This window comes from Ursus arctos, unplaced genomic scaffold (assembly GCF_023065955.2).
Source record: "Ursus arctos isolate Adak ecotype North America unplaced genomic scaffold, UrsArc2.0 scaffold_26, whole genome shotgun sequence".
Taxonomy (NCBI): domain Eukaryota; kingdom Metazoa; phylum Chordata; class Mammalia; order Carnivora; family Ursidae; genus Ursus; species Ursus arctos.
Window position 1 is genome coordinate 36,495,999 of NW_026622941.1, and position 17,797 is coordinate 36,513,795.

At 35.3% G+C, this 17,797-nt stretch overlaps 1 long non-coding RNA gene across 2 annotated transcripts in view; it reads right to left on the minus strand.

The window, feature by feature from the left end:
* Positions 1-17,797, minus strand: part of LOC113257710 (uncharacterized) — a 319,690-nt gene that overhangs the window by 33,686 nt on the left and 268,207 nt on the right. The gene's annotated exons all lie outside the window — the stretch shown is intronic.

Consider the following 17,797-nt stretch of genomic DNA (forward strand, 5'->3'; position numbering starts at 1 on the left):
CTAAGAAGTTCCTAAATCTGGAGAGAGATTTGGATAGCCAAGCCCATGAAGCTCATAGGTAACCAAACAAAATCAACTTAAACAGATCCTCTCCAAGACTCATTTTAATAAAAATGTAAAAAATCAAAGACAAAGGGAGAACCTTAAAAGCAGCAAGAGAAAAAATAACTCACAAAGGAACCCCCATAAGGCTATCAGGTTTCTCAGCAGAAATTTTACAGATCAGGAGAGAGTGGGATAATATATTCAAGGTACTAAAAGGAAAAAAAAGAAAATGCTAACCAAGAATACTTTACCGAGAACTATCCTTCAGAAATGAAGGAAAGATAAAGACTTTCAAAGACAAACAAAACCTGAGGGACTTCATCACCATTAGACCTGCCTTACAAGAAATGCTGAAAGGAATTCTTCAAGCTGAAATGAAAAAACACTGATCAGTAACATGAAAACATATGAATAAATATACAACACACTGGTAGAGGTAAGTATATAGTCAGATTCAGAATACTCAAATACCATAATATCAACAATTTGTTGATAGATACACAATATAAAAAAGGGGAATTGTGACATTAAAACGTAAAAGGAGGGGAAATAAAAGGCTACAGATTTATATGCAACTGAAGTTGTTAGTGTAAACTGTTCAATCAGATGTTATATGTAAGACAGTATCCACAAGACAAAAACCTATAGTGCATTCACAAAAGATAAAGAGAAAAGAATCAAAGCATACAACTGCAGAAAATCGTAATTCCAAAAGGAAGGCAGCACCCCCCAAAAAAAGCTGGGGTGGCAATACTTATATCAAACAAAATAGACTTTAAAACAAAAACCATAATAGGAGACAAAGAAGGGCATTACATAATGATAAAGGGATCAATCCAACCAGGGGATATAACAATTATAAATATCTATGCCCTCAACTTAGATGCACTTAAATACATAAAGCATTATTGACATATATAAAGGGAGAAATTGACAGTAATACAATAACAGTAAGAGACTTTAACACTTTTTTCACATCAATGGATAAATCACCCAGGCAGAAAATTAAGGAAACAGTGGCTTTGAATGACACATTAGACCAGACGCACTTAACAGATATATATAGAATATTTCATTCAAAACCAGCAGAATGCACATTCTTTTTAATTGCACATAGAACGTTCTCCAGGATAGATCACATGTCAGGCCACAAAAAAGCTTCAATAAATTTAGGAAGACTGAAATCATATCAAGCATGTTTTCTGACCACAAAAATATGAAACTAGAAATCAATTACAAGAAAATAAACTGGAAAAAAACACAAACAACTGCAGGCTAAACAACATGCTACTAAACAACCAATGGGTTAACAGAGAAATCAAAGAGGAAATAAAAAAATACCTGGAGGCAAATGAAAATGGAATATGATCGTCCAAACTCTTTGGGATGTAGCAAAGGGAGTTTTAAAAGGGAATGTATATTGATATAGGCCTACTTCAAGAAACAAGAAAAATCTCAAATAATAGCAATCTAACCTGACACTTAAAGGAGCCAGAAAAAGAAGAACAACCAAAGCCCAATGTTAGTAGGAAAAGAAAATCATAAAGATCAGAGTGGAAATAAATGGAGACTAAAAAAAAAGTTAAAAAAAAGCATCAACGAAACCAAGAGCTGGTTCTTTGAAAACATAGACAAACTGATAAGCCTTTAGCCAGAATAATCAAGAAAAAGAGAGGACTCTAAATAAAATCAGAAATGAAAGAAAAGTAACAACCAGAACCTCACAAATATAAAGAATTATAAGAGATTACTACAAAAAAAATTATATGCCAAGAAATTGGACAACCTAGACAAAAATGGAAAAATTCCTAGAAACATTCCATCTTCCAAAATGGAATCAGGAAGAAATGGAAAATATGAATAAATAGATCACTAGTAAAAAAAAATTGGTAATAAAAAACATCCCAATGAACAAAAGTCCAGGACTAGATGGCTTCATAGGTGAATTCTACTAAATATTTTAAAAAGAGTTAATATTCATTCTTCTCAAAATAGTCCAAAAAATAGAAGAAGGAAAACTTCCAAATTCATTCTATGAAGCCAGCATTACCCTGATGCCAAAAGCAAAGACACTCAAAAGGAAAAAGAAAAAGGAAAGAAAGAAAACTATAAGCCAGTATTCTTGATAAACACAAATGCAAAAATCCTCAACAAAATATTAGCAAACCAAATTCAATAATACCTTGAAAGGATCATTTATCACAATCAAGTGGAATTTATTCTGGGGATGAAAGGATGGTTCAATATCTGCAAATCAATCATTGTGATACATCACACTAAAAAATGAAAGACAAAAATATGATGATCTCAATAGATGCAGAAAAGCATTTGACAAAATCCAATATCCATTCATTATAAAACTCTCAACAAAGTGGGTTTAGAAGAAATGTACCTCAATATAATAAAGGCTGTATATAAAAAAAACCACAGCTAATATCATATTCATATTCTGTGAATATTCAAAACAGCTTTCCCTTTGAGATCAAGACCAACACATGGATGTCTACTCTCACCACCTTTATTCAAGATAGGGCTGCAAGTCCTAGCCATAGCAATGAGACAAGAAAGAAAAGGAATCCAAATTTTTTTTTTTTAAGATTTTATTTATTTATTTGACAGAGATAGAGACAGCCAGCGAGAGAGGGAACACAAGCAGGGAGAGTGGGAGAGGAAGAAGCAGGCTCATAGCAGAGGAGCCTGATGTGGGGCTCGATCCCATAACGCCGGGATCACGCCCTGAGCCGAAGGCAGACGCTTAACCGCTGTGCCACCCAGGTGCCCCGAAAAGGCATCCAAATTGATAAGGAAGAAGTAAAACTTTCACTATTTGCAGATGACATGATACTATACATGGAAAACCCTAAGCACTCCACAAAAAAACAATTAACAGTAGCAACGAATTCAGTAAAGTTGCAGAACACAAAATCAATATCCAGAAATCTGTTACATTTCTATACACTAATAATGAAACAGCAGAAAGAAAAATTAAGAAAACAATCCCATTTACAACTGCACCAAAAATGATGAAATAGCTAGGAATAAATTTAAACAATAAGGTGAAACACCTGTTTCTAAAACACTGATGAAAGAAATTGCAGACATCCATCACAAACAAATGGAAAAATATTCCATGCTTAAGGACTGAGACAACAAATATTCTTAACATGTTCATATTACTCAAAGAAATCTATGGACTTGTTGCAGTCCCTATCAAAATACCAATAGCATTTTTCAAAGAACTAGAATACTACTAAAATGTTATCAAGCCGCAAAAGACCTCAAATAATCAAAGCAATCTTTATAAAGAACAAAACTGGAGGCATCACAGTCACAGATTTCAAGATATACTACAAAGCTACAGTAATCAAATTAGCATATTGCTGACACAAAAATAGACACATAGATCAATGGAACAGAACAGAGCTCAGAAATAAACCCATGGTTATATGGTCAATTAATCTTTGACAAAGGAGGCAAGAATATACAATGGGAAAAAGATAATCTCTTCAACAAATGGTGCTGGGAAAACAGGACAGCAACATGCAAAAGAATGAAACTAGACCACTTTCTTTTTCCATACACAAAAATAAATTCAAAATGGATTTAAAACTTAATGTGAGACAGACCTGGAGCCATAAAATTCCCAAAAGAAAATATGCACAGTAATCTTGGACATCAGCATTAGCAACATTTTTCAGAGTACATTTTTCTAGATAAACTATTGGGATGTCACTAAAATAAAAAGCCCTTGCACAGTTAAGAAAACCATCAATAAAACAACCTGGCAACTACTGAATGGGAGAAGATATTTGCAAATAATATATTTGATAGGGGTTAATACACAAAATATATAAAGAACATATACAATTGAACATCATAGAACAAATGATCCCATTAAGAAATGAGCAGAGGATCTGAACAGACATTTTTCCAAAGAAAACATTTGGATGGTCAACAGACACATGAAAGGTGATCAACATCACTAACCATCAGGGAAATGCAAATCAAAACCACAGTGAGATATCATTTCATGTTAGTTAGAATGGCTAGAATCAAAAAAGACAAGAAATAGCAAGTGTTGGCAAAGATGTGGACAAAAGAGAACCCTCGTGCACTGCTGGTGGAAATGTAAATTGGTGCAACCACTGTGGAAAACAATATGGAGGGTCCACAAAAAATTAAAAATAGAATTACCATATGATCCAGTAATACCACTAGTAGGTATTTATCCAAAGAAAACACAAACGCTAATGCAATAAGATTCACATACCCTTATGCTCTTTGCAGGATTATTTACAATAGCCAAGATATGGATGCAACCTAAGTGTTGATAGATTAATGGGTAAAGAAGATATGCTATGTATGTACACAATTGAATATTACTCAGCCATAAAAAAGAATGAGATCTTGCCATTTTCCACAACCTGGATAAACCTAAAGGGTATTATGCTAAGTGAAAGAAGTCAGATAGAGAAAGACAAATACTATAGGATTTCATGTATATGTGGAATCTAAAAAAACAGAACAGACAAAAACAGAAACAGACTCAAAAACAGAGAACAAATGTGATTGTTAGAGGGGTGAAGAGTAGGCGGATTGGGTGAAATAGGTGAAGGGAGTTAAGAGGTAAAAGCTTACAGTTATAAAACAGTAAGTCACAGGTATTAAAAGCACAGTATAGGGAATATAGTCAATACTGTAATAATGTTATATGACAGATGGTAACTCCATTTATCATGGGGAATGTTGCATATGTATAGAATTATCAGATCACTATGTTGTACACCTGAAACTAATAACATTGTATATCAACTATATTTCAATAATGAAACTTAAAAAAAAAAGGCAGGAAAAGAAGAAACACTACCCAAAGAAAACTACCCAAAGCCACCTATAGATTCAAGGCAATTCCTATCAAAATTTCAATGGCATTTTACACAGAAGTAGAAAAAACAATCCTCGAATTTGTATGGAATTACAAAAGACCTCAAAAAGCCAAAGTAATCTTGAAAAAGAAGAACAAAGTTGGGGACATCACACTTCCTAATTGGAAACAATACTACAAAGCTACAGTAATCCAATATTCGTCCTGGAATAAAAGTAGACAGACCAGTGGAAGAGAATCAAGACCCCAGAAATAAACCCTTGCACATATAGTCAACTAATATTTGACAAGGGAGCCAAGACACTCAATGCGGAAAGAATAGTTTCTTTATGAATGTTGCTGGGAAAAGTGGATAACCACACTCTGAAGAATGAAACTAGACCCTTGTTTTATACCACTCACAAAAATGAACTCCAAATGAATTAAAGACATAAACATAACAACTGAAACAGGAAAACTCCTAGAAGATGATAGGGAGGAAGCTCCTTGATATTGATCTTGACAATGATCTTTTTGAATATGAAACCAAAAGCACAAGCAACAAAAGCAAAAATTAGTAAGTGGGACTATATCAAACTACAAAGTTTCTGCAAGGCAAAAGACCCTATTAACAAAATAAAAAGGCAAACACATGGAATGGGAAGAAATATTTGAAATCATATATCTGATAAGGGGTTAATATCCAAAATACTCAATAGAAAATAATGCAATTCAAAAACTGACAGAGGATTTGAATAAACATTTTTGCAAAAAAGACATATAAATGGGCAATAGGTGCTCAACACCACTAATCATCATAGAAATGCAAATTAAAACCAAATGAGATATCACCTCACACCTGTTAGAATGGCTATCATCAAAAAGACCAGAACTAACAAGTGTTGATGAGGATCTGGAGAAAAGGGAGCTCCTGTGCACTACTGGTGTGAATTTAAATTCTTGCAATCACTATGGAAAACAGTATGGAAGTTTCTCCAAAATTAAAAATAGAACTACAATATGGTCCAGGAACCCAACTTCTGGATATACATCCAAAAAATATTAAAACAGAATCTCAAAGAGCTATCTGCATTGCCATGTTCATTGCAGCATTTTTCACAATAGCCAAGATATGGAAACAATCTTTATTTGTCTACAGATGAATGGATAAAGAGAATGTGATATATAAATACAATGGACTATTATTCAGCCATGAAAAAAGAAATCCTGTCATTTGTAACAACTTGGATGAACCTTGAGAACATAATGTTAAGTGAAATAATTCAGACAGAGAAAGATAAATACCATATGATATCACTTATCCATGGAACCTAAAAAAAAAACCCACTTTGGAAACATAGTAAAATGATGGTTATTAGGGGCTGGAGATGGGGGATATGGGGAGATGTTAGTCAAAGAATACACACTTCCTGTCATCAGATGAATAAATTCTAGAGATCTAATGTACAGCATGGTGACTAGAATTAATAATACTCTAGTATATACTTGAGAGTTGTAAAGAAAATATATCTTAAATGCTCTCACCACAAAAAAGAGATGGTAATTACGTTAACATGATGGGGGTGTTACCAAATACTATGGTAGTAACCGTTTTGCAATATATTGGTATATCAAATCACCACATTGTATACTTTAAACTTTCACAATGTTATATGTCAATTATATTTCAATACAGCTAGAAAAAAGATGTTTCTAGAGGTCAGCTGGGAAGATGGCAAAGTAGGAGGAGCCTAAGCTCACATCCTCCCACAAATACAACTAGATAACATCCATTCCAGCATAAATAACCCAGAAAATGACCCAAACACTGATGAACAAACGCTCCAACTAAAGGAAGGAAAGAGGCCACACTGAAGAAAGTGGGAAGGGCAAAGACATGGCCACAGTCCATCTGCAGTGGGGAGGGAACCCATGGCACCAAGAAGGGCAGAAAACAAACTTTTACACTGATGAGACCGTGAATGGGGAGGAGGAATCTCCATCATACTTGCCTTTGAAAGTGAAAGGGGCTGAATTTCGTGAATTCTCCAAACCAGTGGGATCTAAAGCTTGAAATTTTAAAAATCAGTGGGCTCAGCTCTGGAACGGCCCTGAGGTTTTAGGAAGTGGAGTCCCCACCCTTAAAGAGAAAGCATGACAAGCAAACTATGCAGATACGACATAGAACTAGCAGTTTGAAAACACTCTGGGGGCAGATGTGAGGGACAGTAATTTGCTCATCTCAGAGCACAGCCCAGAGAAACAGGGATCATGGGGAGACCCCTCCAGGAACAAAGGAACTAGCAGGTGCCATTTCCCTCCCCCATTTCCCCAGCATAAACATTGGCTACCTGTGGGAACCAGCGTAGCTCTAACACTCCTCACCTAACTTGCTTGCACCAAGACTCTCCCCCCCAACCCATGCTTCCCAGTCATGCTTGCCTCAGTCCTGGTATTGTGCACCTATTTCCCGAAGACCTGAGCAAACCCTGCCAAGACCCCCATGTTTTGAGGGACCTCAGTTTCAGCAGTGGCGGGTCTTGTTTCACCATCAGACCACTGCACACCTTGCTGTCCACAATAGGCAAAGACAGCCTCTGCAGACAACTGGATGGACTGAAGGAAAAAGAGGCCAAGACTCAGTAGCAGAGCATACACAGCACACAAAGGAAATACTCCCTGAAGCACCAGGTCTATGGGAACAGGGGACACTGCACTGTAGGGCACTACAGGACCTCTTCTTCATAAGGCTATTACCATTAAAAACAAGAGAAGTAGCTAACTTTCCTAATACAGAGAAATAGACACAGAAATTCAGACAAAATGAGGAGACAGAGGAATATGTCCCAAATGAAATAACAGGACCAAACCATAGCAAGAGACCAAAGCAAAATGTATATAAGTAATATGCATGATAGAGAATGTAAAATAATTATATTCACTGGATGAAGATACTCACTGGATTTAAGAAAAGAGTGGAGGAACTCAGAGAGATCCTAACGCAGATTTTTTAAAAAGTACCAATCAGAGATCAAGAACACAATAAATAAAATTAAAAATATACTTGCTAGAATGGCAGGCTAGATGAAGCAGAGGGACAAATTAAAGACCTAGAAGACAGAGTAATGGAAAGTAACCAAGCTGAGCAAAGGAGAGGGAAAAAAATTATGCAAATTGAAATTAGTCTAGGGAACTCAGTGAGTCCATCAAGTGTAATGTCTGCATTATAGAGATCTGAGAAGAAAAGAGAGATAAGGAAGCAAAAAATGTATTTGAAGAAATAATAGCTGAAAACTTACATAATCAGGAGAAGAAAACAGATAACCAAATCCAGGAGGCACAGAGAGCCCCCGCTGCCCTCCCCCCCACCCCGCAGAAATTCAACTCAAGGAGTTCCACAACAAGACACACAGTAATTAAAATGGCAAAAAATAGTGATGAAGAAAAAACATTTAAAGCAGCAAGAGAAAAGAAGACAGCTACATACAAAGGAAACACCATAAGGCTATAAGCAAATTTTTCAGGAGAAATCTTGCCGGCCAGAAGGGAGAGGATGATATATTCAAAGTGCTGGGACAGAAAAATCTGTAGTCAAGAATACCCTATCCAGCAACGCTGTCATTCAGAATAGAAGGAGAGATAAGAGTTTCTCACATAAACAAAAACTAAAGGAGGTCATAACCAGTAAGCCAGTCCTACCAGAAATAGTAAAGAGAACTCTGAGTGAAAAGTGAATAAATGAGAGTATGAAAAGTAAAAAACACAAAAGCAACAAATATTTCTGTAAAAATCAGTCAAGGGATTCATAACATAAAAGGATGTAAAATATGATACTATATATCTAAAACGTAGGAGGAAAAGGAATAAAGAACGGATTTAAACTTAAGTGACCATCAACTTTATATAAACTGCTATATGCAGAAGATGTTACATACAAACCTAATGGTAACCACAAATCAAAAACCAGCAGTAAATATTCAAAGAATAAAGAGAAAGGAATCCAAGTATATCACTGAAGAAAGCCAACACCCGTGAAAGAGAGCAAGAGAAGAAAGGATCAGAGAAAATCTATAGAAACAACCACAAGACAAATTACAAAATAGCTACAAATACATATTCATGAGTAATTACTCTGAAAGTAAATGGACTAAATGCTCCAATCAAAAGACATAGAGTGACAGAGTGGATAAAAAACCAAGATCCATCTATATGCTGTCTATAAGGGACTAATTTTAGACCTAAATATACCTGCAGATTGAAAGTGAAGGGATGGAAAACAATTATCATGGAAATGGATGCCAAAAGAAAGCCAGAGTCGCAATATTTACATCAGATATAAACTTTAAAACAAAGATTGTAACAAGAGACAAAGAAGGACACTATACAATAATAAAAGGCACAATACAACAAGAGAATATAACAATTATAAATATTTATACATCCAACATGGGAGCACCCAAATACATAAAACAGGTAATAAAAAACATAAAAGAAATGATTGACAGTATTACAGCAATAGTAGGGGACTTCAATACCCCACTTACACTGATGGACAGATCATCCAAACAGAAAATCAACAAGGAAACAATGGCTTTGAATGACACACTGGACCAGATGGATTTAAAAGACATATTCAGAATATTCCATCCTAAAACAGCAGAATACACATTCTTTTCAAGTGCACACGGAACATTTTCCCGAGTAGATCACATGTTAGGCCACAAAACAAGTCTCAACAAATTAAAAATATTAAAATCATACCATGCATTTTTTTTTACCACAACATTATGAAACCAGAAATCAACCACAGGAAATAATCTGGAAAGATGACAAACACATAGAGGTTAAATAACACACTATTAAACAATGAATGGGTCAAACAAGATATCAAAGAAGTAATAAAAAATCACATGAAAACAAATGAAAATGGAAACACAATGGCCCAAGATCTTTGGGATGCAGCAAAAGCAGTTCTAAGAAGGGAACTTTATAGTAATACAAGCTTACCTCCAGAGGAAAGAAAAATCCCAAACAAATTAACCTTATACCTAAATGAGCTAGAAAATTAACAACAAAACCCAAATCCAGCAAAAAGAAGGAAATATAAAGATTAGAGCAGAAATAAATGATATAGAAACAAACAAAGAAACAAACAAAACCCCCAAAAGAATAGATCAATGAAACCAGGAGCTGGTTCTTAAAAAGATCAACAAAATTGATAAACCTCTAGCAAGACTCATTAAAAAAGAGAGAAAGAGAGAGGACCTAAATAAACAAAATTACTAATGAGAGAGGAGAAATAACAACCAACTCCACAGAAATACAAACAATTATAAGAGAAAACTATGAAAAACTGTATGCCAACAAACTGGGCACCTTAAAAGAAATGGATAAATTTGCAGAAATCCATAAACTACCAAAATTAAACCAGGAAGAAATAGAAATTTGAACAGAGCAATCACCAGCAATGAAATTGAATCAATAATAAAAAAAAACTCTGAAAACACAAATGTCCAGGACCAGATAGCTTCACAGGAAAATTCTACAAAACATTTAAAGAAAAGTTAATACCTACTCTTCTCAAATTATTCCAAAAAACAGAAGAGGAGGGAAAGATTCCAAATTCATTCTATGAGGCCAGTATCACACTGATACCAAAACCAGATAAAGACATCACAAAAAAAGGGGAACTACAGGCCAATCTCTCTCATGAATATAGAGGGAAAAATCCTCAACAAAATATTAGTAACTCAAATCCAACAAATCCCACAATCACATGGGATTTATTCCAGGGATGCTAGGGCAGTTCAATATTCACAAATCAAGTAACATGATAGGTCACATCGATAAAAGAAAGGATAAAAACCACCTGATCATTTCAACAGATGCAGAAAAACATTTGACAAAGTACAACATCAATTCATGATAAAACCCCTATGCAAAGTAGATCTAGAGGGAACATATCTTAACATACTGAAGGCCTTGTATGAAAAACCTACAGCCAACATCATAACTAAATGATAAAAACAAAACCAAAAAAACACAGAGCTTTTCCCCTAAGGTCAGGAATAAGACAAGGATGTTCGCTCTCAACACTTTTTTATTCAACATAGTACTGGTAGTCCTAGCCATGGCAATCAGACAACAAAAAGAAATAAAAGGCGTCCAAATCAGTAAAGAAGTAAAACTTTCACTATTTGCGGATGACATGGTACTATACATGGAAAACCCTAAAGACTCCACCAAAAAACAATTAACAGTTTGAAACCAAAACAATTAACAGCAATGAATTCAGTAAAGTTGCAGGACACAAAATCAATATCCGGAAACCTGTTGCATTTTTATACAGTAATAATGAAGCAGCAGAAAGAGAAATTAAGAAAACAATCACATTTACAATTGCACCAAAAATAATAAAATACCTAGGAATAAACTTAACCTATGAGGTGAAAGACCTTTATTCTGAAACTATAAAACACTGATGAAAGAAATTGAAGACATCACAAACAAATGGAAAAATATTCCAAGCTGAAAGATTGAGACAACAAATATTTTTAATATGTTCATATTACTCAAAGCAATCTACAGATTTGATGCAGTCCCTATCAAAATACCAGTAGCACATTTCAAACAACTAGAATAATACTAAAACATTATCAAGCCACAGAAGACCTTGAATAATCAATCTTTATAAAGAACAAAGCTGGAGGTAACACAGTCACAGATTTCAAGATCTACTACAAAGCTACAGTAATCAAATTAGTGTATTACTGGCACAAAAATAAGCACATAGATCAATGAAACAGAATACAAAGCCCAGAAATAAACCCATGATTATATGGTCAATTAATTTTTGACAAAGGAGGCAAGAATATACAAATGATAAAAAGATAATCTCTTCAACAAATGGTGCTGGGAAAACAGGACAGCAATATGCATAAGAATGAAATTGGACCACTTTCTTACACCACATACAAATCTAAACTCAAAATGTATTAAAAACCTAAATGTGAGACCTGAAACCATAAAAATCCTACTAGAGGTCACAATTTCTGTGACAGCAACCGTAGCAACATTTTCCTAGCTAGATCTCCTGAGGCAAAGGGAAACAAAGCAAAAGTAAACTACGTGACTACATCAAAATAAAAAGCTCCTGGAAAGCAAAAGAAACAATCAACAAAACAAGAAGACAACCTATTGAATTGGAGAAGATATTTGCAAATGACATATCTAATACAGGGTTACTATCCAAAATATATGAAGAACTTATACAACTCAAAAAAACCCACAAATAATCGAAACAAAAAATGAGCAGAACACATGAACAGACATTTCTCCAAAGAAGACATACACATGGCTAACAGACACATGAAAAGATGCTCAACATCACTCATCATCAGGGAAATGCAAATCAAAACCCCAAGGAGAAATCACTTCACACCTGCCAGAATGATTAAAATTAAAAATACAAGAAACAATAAGTGTTGGTGAGGATGTAGAGAAAAGGGAACCTTCTTGTATTGTCCGTAGGAATGCAAACTGGTGCAGCTACTGTAGAAAATAGTATGGAGGTTTGTCCAAAAAGTTAAAAATAGAATTACCATATGGTCCAGTAATTTCACTACTGGGTATTTAATGAAAGAAAATGAAAACACTAATCTGAATAGATATATGCACCTCTATGTTTATTGCAGCATTATTTACAATAGCCAAATTATGGAGTCAACACAAGTGTCCAGTGATAGATGAATGGATAAAGAATATGTACACACACACACGCACACACAAATGGAATATTACTCAGCTGTAATAAAGAATGAAATCTTGCCATTTGCAAGAACATGGATGGATCTAGAGGTTATAATCCTAAGTGAAATAAGTCAGAAAAAGACAAGTACCATATGATTTCACTCATATGAGGAATTTAAGAAATAAAACAAAGAAAAGAAGACAAACAAAAAACCAGACTCTTAAATATAGAGAACAAGCTGGTGGTTACCAGAGGGGAGGTGGGTGAGGGGGTGGGTGAAATTGGTGAAGAGAATCAAGAATATACTTATCATAATGAGCACTGAGTAATGTCTAGAATCATTGAATTGTCATATTATACACCTAAAACCAATATAATATCATATGTTAACTATACTGTAAGGAATAAAAAGAGTGGAAGACAGCAAACCAATATCTAGCTGAAGGAAAGAAATAATAAAGATTAGAATAGAGATAAACAAAATAGAGACCTAAAGAACTAATGGAGAAAAATCAATGAAACCAAGAATTGATTGTTCAAAAAGATCAAAAAAATTGACAAAACTTTAGCTAGAGTGACTAAAAAAAATAGAAAGTCCTCAAAAACTAATATCAGAAATGACAAAGGGGGTATTACAGTAGATTTTACAGAAATAAAAAGGATTATAAGAGAATACTATGAACAATTGTACATCAAGTTCAATATCTCAGATAAAGTGGACAAATTCCTAGAAACACACAAAACAATTAACAATTCTCCTCAAACTCTTCCAAAAAAAAATGAAGAGGAGGGAGTACTTCTAAACTCATTCTATGCATTACACCGATACCAAATCTCAACAAAGACTACTACAAGAAAATTGCAGACAATACCCCTGATGAATATTGCTGTTAAAATCCTCAAGAAAAATACTAGCAGACAGAATTTAACAGCACTTTAAGAGGATTATATACCATGACCCAGTGGGATTTATTCCTGGAATGCAAGGATGGTTCAACAAACAAATATTAATCAATGTAATATACCACATTAATAGAAGGGGGGTGAGAGGAACCTATGATTTTCTCAATTGATGCAGAAAAGGCATTTGATGAAATTTAACACCTCCTTATGATATATAAACACTCAAAAAACTAGCACTATTAGGTAACTACCTCAACATAAAAAAGACAATATTCTGAAAAGCTTAGCTGAGCTAACACATTTAATGGTAAAAGACTGAGAGCTTTCCCTTTAAGATCAGGAATTAGACAAGTGTGTGTATTTTCATTACTTTCATTTAACAAAGTACTAGAAATCCTAGCCAGAGCAATTAGGCAAAAAATAGAAATAAAGAGTGTCCAAATTAGAAAGAAAGTAGAAAAATTATCTCTGTTCACAAATAATATGATTTTGTATGTAGAAAACCCTAAAGATTCCACACAAAAATATTAGCAAATGTATTTAGCAAGGTTAAAGGATACAAAATCAACACACAAAAATCAGTTGCTTTTTTTATGCATCAACAATGAAAAATCTGAAATGGTAATTAAGAAAATTCCATTTGCAGTAGCATCAAAACAAGAACATACTTGGAAATCAACTTATCTAAGGGGTGAAAGACTTGTACACTGAAATCCAGATATTACTGAAAAAAATTAAAGAGAACACCAATAATGGAAAGACATCCTGTGCTCATGGATTCAAAGACTTAATATCGGTAAAATGTCAATACTACTCAAAACAATCTCCAGAATCCATGTGATCTCTATCAAAATCCCAGTGACTTTTTCACAGAATTAGGAAAATCCATCCTAAAATTCATACGGAATCCCAAGGAACCATAATGGCCAAAACAATCTTGAAAAAGAACAAAGTTAGAGGTTTCATACTTCTTGATTTTAAAGGTACAGTAACTAGTGTGGTACTGGCAAAGAGACATATTAAAATCTACTTATATCCTGTATGTAATAATTCAATATCAAAAGGTCTTGGGTATCTAATTTTGCTTTTATTGTATCTGCTAACATTGTCATACATAATGGTTTTCCTGTGTGTTTTGAAATTTTGACCTGTGAAGTCTTATTTGGGGTTTAATCTATAAGAATCCTGCAGAGCCTGAGTAAGGAGTTAAGCCTCCGTGGGGAATGTGCACTTGCTTTTGCCACATGTCCTGCGGTCCTCTCAAACAAGAACCACTTTAACTCCTCAGACTAGGGTTTCCTAGACATTCAGGTGGTCTAAAATTCAAACCCCAAACCCACACATGGGAAGGCCTTGATTACATTTTTTTTTTTTTCAGTCTGGAGCTTAGGCCCTGATAAGCAAGTGTCATTTTCATTTCTTTTTACCAGCAGGTGGATTTTTTTTTCAAGTTCATTCCTTCCTTCAGAATGTATTTCTGAGGTACTGGCTGTGGAGGGGTCTCAAAGTTCCAATTCCCCATCCTGAATGCTCTAAAACCTCATCTTGTAGCTACTATTCAACCATTAAAACGAAAGCCTGGTGATTATTAGAATTGACAGATGCTCCCTGGGAAGTCAGTGCTTCAGGAAGAACTTCAGGATGAACCACACAGGTTTGCAGCTCCCTCTTTGTTTTTGGCCCCTGGAGATTTCTCTAATATTCTTATCATTTCAGCTATGTGTTTAAAGATGTTTGTCATATTTAATCTAGCATTCCTAGGATTTTGTATTGGATGGATTTTCAGGGTATTTAACATATTACCGTGTGTTACTGTTATAATAAGAAAAAAATGAGTTTTTTTCTTCTTAAATGAAAATGAAAACATGGAGAAGTCTTAGATCAGGGTCCACTATTATAAGATCTTTATGTTATCCTATAAACTCCCATATTCACTTCTGTTAGGTCTTGTTTCCCAGGCTGCTTTAGAAGCAAGCTGTTTAAAATGCAATGGACATGGGCCCACAAGGACACTGCCACTGAAGGGTGAATGGTGGGGCAGATGGAAACTCCATCTTGGTTGGTGTCTAGACTTGAAAAAAGAAGACCCCCATGGACTACAATGAAGTATGGCAGATGTGAGAAGAGAAAAAAACAAAACAAAACAAACAACAACAACAAAAACCCAGGCTGAGTCCTTAAGGTTTATAATCAGAAAATACAAGAAACTCATCAAAGGCTGACATGGGGCACAGGGACTCACGAGTTGAAAATACATAAATGTTCAGGCAACAGGGGAAACTTCTCTAGCACCCCTAAATCAGGTTACTCTTACCTTGCCTATTTATCAAGTATATTTATCCAGGTCACCTCCAAGGTTTAGTAAGGACTACATTCTTGTCTGAATATTTGTTTTCTGATATCTTCAGGCAAGGAAACAACTCATGGAGAATTGAAGTAGTAGGCACTGAAGCCTGTTGTCTGTCCATCCCTCAGCCAGGACTGAACCTCAGGCTTGCTAGCTTTAGCTTCTGTCCCTTTGACTTCTCCTCTGTCCCCACAGCTCTCTTCTGCCATCACTGAGGAAATACGTTCATGATGTAACGTGACGTGACAAAAAACTTTCCAGAGGTGAGAGCATTTTGGAGGACAGTTGTGGACTTTCTGAGTGTCTCCCAGATTTTGAAGGGAGTAGTACAACTCTCTCTAAAAGAGGGACACAAATGCTGGGCATATGCAGGTCAGCATAACTTTTCTAAATTCATGAAATTAATTTGCTTTTAGGAAAATGAAAGGACAGAAAAATCAAAGCAAAAATTTCTTTAACCAAGGCTTTAGCAAACTATGGGTCATTGGCCAAATCTGGCTAGCCACTGGCTTTTATAAATAAAGTTTTATTGGAACACAACCACAGTCATTTGTTTATGTATTATCTATGGCTGCTTCATACTACAATGACAGAGAAGTTATAACAGAAACCATGTGACTTGGAAGCCTAAAATACATTTTTCACAGAAACCAGTTTGCTGCCCCCTGTCTAAATTCACTATTCAGGCTTCTTACCTAGTTACGATCCAATGTGGCCAAAGGTAATGAAGATGTCTCAAAGGAAGTTTCTTCAGTATTTTGCTAGAGACATCCCAGCCTTTATTTTTTCCTGGCCTCCACAGTATTGCCCTTTTCCTCACTATATCTGTAGATATGGTTTTCCCACTTTTAAAAGAGAATACATGTAGAACCCTCTTCACTGGATTACTGTGAGAATTAAAGGAGGGGGGTAAAGAGCTCCATGTAGCACTTGACACTTTGGAAACATTCAGTAAATGGTGGCTATGGATTCAAATCCATCCATTCATTTAGCACATATTTATTGAGCTTGTTATGAATTGAATTGTGTCCTCTTCTGAAATCCATATTTTGAATTATTAACCCCCATCCCTCAGAAGATGACCTTGGAGATAGGTATTTTTTTACAAGGGTAATCACACTAAAATGAGGTCATTAGGGTGGACCCTAATCTGACTGGTGTCCTTATAAGAAGAAATGTAGATACAGACACTTATAAAGGGAAGACAATGTGAAGACACAGGGAGAAAATGGCCATCTACAAGCCAAGGAGAGAGGCCTGGAGCAGCTCTTTCCCTTACAGCCCTCAGAAGGAACCAACCCTGCTGACGCTTTAATCTTGGACTTCTAGCTTTCAGAACTAGGAGACAATAAATTTCTATCGTTTGAGTGCTGTGGACTGAATATGTACCCCCAAATTCGGATGTTGAAACCCAATCCCTAGTGTGATGGCATTTGGAGATAGGGTCTTTGGGAGATAATTAGATCCTAAGAGTAAAGCCTCCACGGTGGTATTAGTGCCCTTATAAGAAGAGACACAAAATAATTTGCTTCCTTTCTTTCTCCCTGCCACATGAGGACACAACAAGAAGGTGTCTATCTGCAAACCAGGAAGAGCGTTCTCACCAGGAATCAAATCAATGGGCATCTTGATATTGGATTTTCCAGCCACCAGAGTTGTGAGAAACCCAGTCTATGGTATTTTTGTTACAGCAGCCTGAAGGAAGACATTGGGCCACCTGGTCTCTGACACTTAGTTATAGCAGCCATAGAAAGTGAATATAGATTTCAGTACGAAAAACAGACAGTTACAGTAAACGAAGAGGTGCTACTTTGGATTCGTAACTCTTCTCTTTGAGATATTTGTATTGTGACCTCAATAGCTACAAGAAGCAAACCATATGAAAATC